The sequence below is a fragment of the Gorilla gorilla genome, chromosome 6 (genome assembly GCF_029281585.2).
Source record: "Gorilla gorilla gorilla isolate KB3781 chromosome 6, NHGRI_mGorGor1-v2.1_pri, whole genome shotgun sequence".
Classification (NCBI taxonomy): Eukaryota; Metazoa; Chordata; class Mammalia; order Primates; family Hominidae; genus Gorilla; species Gorilla gorilla.
Genome location: NC_073230.2, coordinates 31,331,790 through 31,338,040, shown reverse-complemented (window position 1 = coordinate 31,338,040; position 6,251 = coordinate 31,331,790). Strand labels below are relative to the sequence as shown.

General features: G+C 43.2%; 1 non-coding gene across 1 annotated transcript; it reads left to right on the top strand.

Moving 5' to 3' along the window:
• The first annotated feature begins 2,657 nt into the window (after nt 1-2,657).
• Nucleotides 2,658-2,764, top strand: LOC115935511 (small nucleolar RNA U13). Its single transcript, XR_004071131.2, has one exon. It is a non-coding gene; the product is annotated as a small nucleolar RNA U13 (small nucleolar RNA).
• The last annotated feature ends 3,487 nt before the right edge of the window (nt 2,765-6,251 follow it).

The following is a 6,251-nucleotide window of genomic DNA, read 5'->3' as shown; positions in this document are numbered from 1 at the left end:
AATAACACTCATGGCGCTATCATCTCCTATGAGAACAATGCCTTCTTCGAGAATACCTCCTAAAGGACCTGCCCGAGGGTGTTTTCATAAGTAAAAGGTGTACACAGTAAAATAATAAGAGGTATAGTAAATACATAAATCCATAACATAGTCATTTATTATCATCAAGTATCATGTACTGTACATAATTGTATGTGGTAGACTTTCACATATCTGGTAGCACAATAGGTTTGTTAATACCAAGCGTCACCACAAACACAGGAGTGATGCATTGTGCTTTGAGGATACAATAGCTATGACATCACTAGGCGATAGGAATTTTTCAGCCTGATTATAATCTTCTGGAACTACCTTTGTATGTGAGGCCATTATTGACTGAAACAGCCTTCTGCAGTGTATGACTGTACCTGCATTTACTACGGTAGGAAAATACACCATGCCCTGGGAATCCTGGGCCCACACTCCCCAAGAGCTACATGGTTGTGGGGCCGTGTGGAGTAAAGAGGTCAGGAGGAGAGCCAAGTCAAGGTATAAACATGGCACATCTTCCTAAAGCTCAATTTTCTTCAGAGATTTAGAGAGGAAAATTATGTATATGTATGGTATAAAAACAAAGTTGAACATAAAGCTGCCCTTGCCTGAAGGTATTTGACATGCCTTTTTTTTTTTTTCGAGATGGAGTCTTGCTCTGTTGCCCAGGCTGGAGTGCAGTGGTGCTATCTCGGCTCACTGTAAGCTCCGCCTCCCGGGTTCACGCCATTCTCCTGTCTCAGCCTCCGGAGTAGCTAGGACTACAGGCGCGCGCCACCATGCCCAGCTAAATTTTTTTTGTATTTTTAGTAGAGACGGGGTTTCACCGTGTTAGCCAGGATGGTCTGGATCTCCTGACCTCGTGATCCGCCCACCTCGGCCTCCCAAAGTGCTGGGATTACAGGCGTGAGCCACCGCGCCCGGCCAACATGCTTATTTTTTATGAATGAAACGTCAACATCTAGTCTGGCTAGTAAAGAGATTCAGGAAGGAGAGGGTCATTATTGATGATGGAATGAATTATTAATGGATGTAGTTCATCATAATGTTTAATGCAACATGTTCATGAATTTTAAAGATTAAATGAAGCATTTTTATTTATGTATTTATTTTAGAGACAGGGTCTTGCTCTCTTGAGCTCAGGCTGGAGTGCAGTGGCGCAATCACAGTTCTCTGCATCCGCAAGTTCCTGGGCTCAAGGAATCCCCCGGCCTCAGCATCCCGAGTATCTGGGACTACATCTGCAGGCCCACACAGCTGGCTAATTTTTTTTGTAAAGACTAGATTTTGCCATGTTGCCTAGGCTGGGCTGAAACTTCTGGGCTCAAACAATCCTACCGCCTCTACCTCCCAAAGTGCTAAAATTAAAACCGCATGCATCTAGCCATTGTGCCTGTGCTGCAGACAATTTCAGGTTTTGACCCCAGCCCCTACTTTTCCCAACCCCAGTCAGGCTGGTGGTCACTCCCCTTTGCCTTGGGGTATTTTGCAGTGGAAAAGTTTAAGAAGTATTGAATGCCTGTGGATTTTCATAAACATTGAATGAGGGCTGAAACCAAAAGGGATATTTGTGTATACTTTAAATGTAGAGAAAATTTAACTAATCAGAACATAGCATCTCTCCATTCTAGAGTCTGTCCTTCCTTCTTTCTGCTACACCACAGTCTCTCCCCAGCAACTCCTGCAAAAAGAAACCCACACACAAATCCTCACGCCTCCAAGCATTCTGAGTCAGCAAAGCTTTATTTGCACTGATGATAATGTGCACCATACATGGACATATCCATCTACCCCGACATCTAACAAACCGGGCTGGGCACCTCTGAGGATACAAAGATGAGTGTGGTGTTATCCCTACCCTGGAGAAATTCATAGGCATGTGAGGAATCCAGCTATCAATTTTTAAAAGCTTTTATAATGTGATAAATTCATTAAAAAGCCACAAAGTGCTGCAGGAGCAGAGAGGGGGAAAAAAAAATTCCCCGCTCTACAAGGGCAGGATAGTCAGGGATGATTTCTCAGATGAATCAGCATTGGGGGCTCCACACTTTCAGGGTTTTTGCAGCAGCAAAGTGAGCCTCCTGGGTGGAATCAGATGTGCCCTAGAAATTCGTCTGCCAAGCTGATTCTTCCTCACAGCCCTCCCTCACTCCAGTCCTAAGTGCTCCCATTGCCTACACTTCCCTCACAGCCTATTTTTCTAACTTTTAAATTATATTATCATTGCACAAGTATTTGTTGAACATCTTCCCTGTGAAAGGCTCACCTTGCATAGCTTTTAGTCTAACATTTAATACTCCCAAGAAACATATTTTCTACTCCTACTTTACTCATTGAGGCCGATAGAGGATAAATTACTTGCCCAAAGTCATGGCCAGGATGTGGCTGTGCTGGGTTTCAGACCCAGATCAGTCTCCACTCTTTCCATTGCACCCACTGTTTCCCTTGGTTATAAAGCTGCCCTTGCCTGTAGGCATTTGACATGCTTACTTTTATAAATGAAATGCCAGCATCTAGTCAACATCTAATAAAAAGATTCAGGAAGGAGAGGGTCATTTTTTATATTAGAATGGATTTTTTAAATTTTTTCTTTCTACTTTTACATGTTTCAAAAAAATTTCATCTCCATCCTTTTGTGGTTCAGGAGCGTGATGACTGGGTTTTCAGGCTAATGTGTGAGAAGTGCCTCCCTCAAATCTTGTTATGACTCGATGTTGGCAAATTATGTCTGAAGTGAAAAAAAATTTATCTAAGTTTGAGAATGTATTATTTATAAATTGGAAATTGTGCATTATTTATTTATTTCTACTGAAAGAAGCAGTGCCATGCATAAGGAGATAACAGAGAAACCCAAATTAGGAGATGGGTAGGGAGGAAGCAGTGCAGAGTATGAGGAAAAAAAAAAGCCAGAGATATAAAGTGAGTATAAAGTGAGGCAGCTTAGTGGAGAAGGTCACACGGCCCAATCTTGATGTCCTTTGAAATTTAAAAGACTCAGAAACAGTATCTAGAAAATGCTGATCTAAAGCCACAGGGGCATCCGACCACAAACCACATCTAGGAAATGTCAGAGAAGCAAGGTCCTCAAACCCTGAGTGTAAATGGCTCAACCAAGCAACCCCTGGGCGAGTGAAACTCTGAGTTCACAATACACAGTCATGCTCAAAAGAGTGCCCAGCAGCAGAGTTCTGCCCTTCCATGAGGTGGAGAAAGAGCTTTCACTTGTGTCTGTGGCCCTGTCAGCTCCTCCAAGCTTGGATGCAAAGCCGAAGCTGGTAACACGCTGCCCCACCCCCCTATACCCACCAGGCCCAGGGTGACACTAGCGCTGCCTCAGAGCGCGGGTGTGTGACCGGCCAAAAGGGGATGACAAAAGTCAACAAGCCAGGGGTCCAAACATGAAAACACCCTCCCCTTGTGAAATCTCTGCCTTCTGTTATGTGCCTGAGGATGATCAGAGGCAGCACTTCCACTGCCACTTTGTCAGAGAACATTTCTCAGGGAAGGTCTGCCAGGGCTTTCTGCCAGATGCCTCCTGCTCTGACTCAGGTGGCTCAAGAAGCCATCTCAAGCTAAAGACCTGCCCAAAGGGAAGTTAATATGACGTTTTCAACTCCTATTTGATTTCTACTCTATTTCTGTGAGGTCCTTTTCAAATCTATGTGGGTTCATTAAATGCTCCCATAGACCTACGTGAGGAGGAAAAAACTAGTAAGCCAAACAGGCCACGTCATTCTTTCTTCCATAGCTGCCATATCAAAGGGCTGGTGGATGTGGTCATAGTTGCCATTTCCCAGGAGCTGATATCACAGAGGAAAAGAATTTTATTTAAGGCAAAAAAAAAAAAAAGCCAGCAAATTTACAATTTTATGTTTCCAGGAAGCAGCAAATGCCAGGGGCTGGATGCAGATAAGATGATCTGAAACTAAAAGTGCAGCAGGGATAGCCTATCTCCCAGTCCATTTCTAAAATTCCATCTACTGATAAAGAATTGTCAGGTGAAGAAAACCTCAGACTTGCACCTTTGCAAAAGGGAAAGGGAGCCAGTAGTCAGACTGAAAATCAGATCAGAAAGTATCAGCAACATTCCAGGAAAAAAGTTGAGAGAAAAAGAAAATGTTACACACACACATACACACACACACACACACACACACTGCATCAGGGAGTAGTCCTGCTGGTCAAAACAGATGCATAGCTCTGAGGTATGATTAATCCTTGCTTCTGTAACCTCAGCAACACAAAGGCTGTTTTCCACCCAAACCCTGGAGAGCCTGTCAAAATGAGTTAGACTGGATCTCCTGATCCAGTTCTCCTGTTACACAGTTGAGAAAAGTGACATGCCACAAATGCAGAGTGCTCAGGGCACTGACAAGAGCCCTCCACATGTGGCAGCTTCTGTCCCTGCTCGGTGGCAGTTACAAGCAAACATTTTCATATTTCTAGGAATGCTTCTTACACAGAAGGTGAAATCCATCCCTCTCAATAGTCAAGACCCTGAGAAAATGAGCCTAAGCTGTCAGATCCGCCCGTGACCTGAAGTCCATAGGGACTATCTTCATGCTCTCACTCTGCCCGAGGGTCTCACATGCAGCTTGTGTCTCTCTTCTTACCCTCTAAGTGATGTTCCTCATAGTAATGACTGTTTCTCAGGAAGAGTCCATTGTCTTCTCTTCTTATTTTCTGTGTGCTTCTCTTCCATCTAGCTCACTTTCCCATAGTAGACGCACTACAGGAAAGCAGTAGTATGAAAAAACACCTCACCACAACACAGCGTTTCCCCAAGATGGGGTTATCCCAGAGCACAGGGAGGGCCCACAACAGAGGAGATATCGTTTTAAAATTGTACCTGTGTTAATTCAAATAGGCCTATCACATGGTCTGAAATTCTACCATTAATGATGATTTCTAGAATACAACAGAGTCAAATGTGCCCTTATAAAATAAAATACTACAAATAGAAAACACTGAAAATAGTTATTAGTACAAAGCAATTTTCTCAGCTATTGGATGACTGTGTGGGAATCTGATAGAGGAAAGAACAGGCTAGACATTGGAGACTTGGAAGGGTGGGAGGTAGGGAGGAGGTGAGGGATGAGAAAGTACTTCACAGGTAAAATGTACATTTGATTCAGGTGATGGATACACTGAATGCCCAGACCTCACGACTGTGCAATATATTCGTGTAATAAAACTGCACTTGTATCCCTTAATACAAATAATTTTTTTTAAAGAACAAAAAAACACTCTTAGAACTTCTACAGCAACCCAGGAAATCCCTGCTCCAGCCCAGCTCCTCCCAACTGTTCTGCCCTGGTACTCGGGGGTTCATGAGATGAGGCTGAAAGTATCCTGATAGGCAGCATCAGCTTTGCATAGGTTTTATGCTTAAATACAACACTAAACTCTCCTCAGCCTGGCAGGCCTATTGTTGCTCATCACTGGCCTTTAGCTCCTGGCCATTTCCCAGTTAAAATCAGTAGTGCCCTTCCTGGAAAACTTCATTTTCCTTCCAGCCACTCCCTGACAAATATCTTTTATCTCCTTTCTCTCTCTCCTGCCTTCCTCCCTCCTCTCCCCTCCTTCCTTCTACTAACCATTCTCCAAACTTCCTCTCCTTTATTAGGCAGAACTGGGATGAGTTACACCGTCAAACATACCACATGAAGCATCATCTCAAATGGATTTCCAGTGAATTAAGAAAAACTTGGATATAATATTTCTTGTATTTCCACTGAGCTCATAAAAGCCCAGGTTTTAGTCTGAAAACATTGCAGATAGTAAGACAGTCAGAACTGAACTGACTGCCTAAGGATTGCACTGAGCTCTGCCAGTACGGGCACAGGGTGGAAAATGCATGCACTTCAGAGGCTGCTGGCCTAGGGAGTCAGAAACAACTGGACTCAAATCCCAGCTCCACTTTAATAGCTATACAACTTTGGAGAAGTTGTTCAGTCTTTCTGAACCTCAGTTTTCTCATCTCTAAAATGGAATAACAATTCTTCAGAGTTGTACTAAATGAGTCAATAAACGTAAAAGAATATATTAAATGAATGTAAATAGAGTCTTTTAAAAAAATTGCCTTCCTCTCTTCTTCCTGGTCAAGGTATCATTGGTTTCTTTTGATTTTGAGAGCAGAGAGCTGGTCCCAGTTCCATTTTTATAATCCTGGGACTTCAATCAAAAGTATGTAGCTTCTTATACTGGCACTGGATACCTTG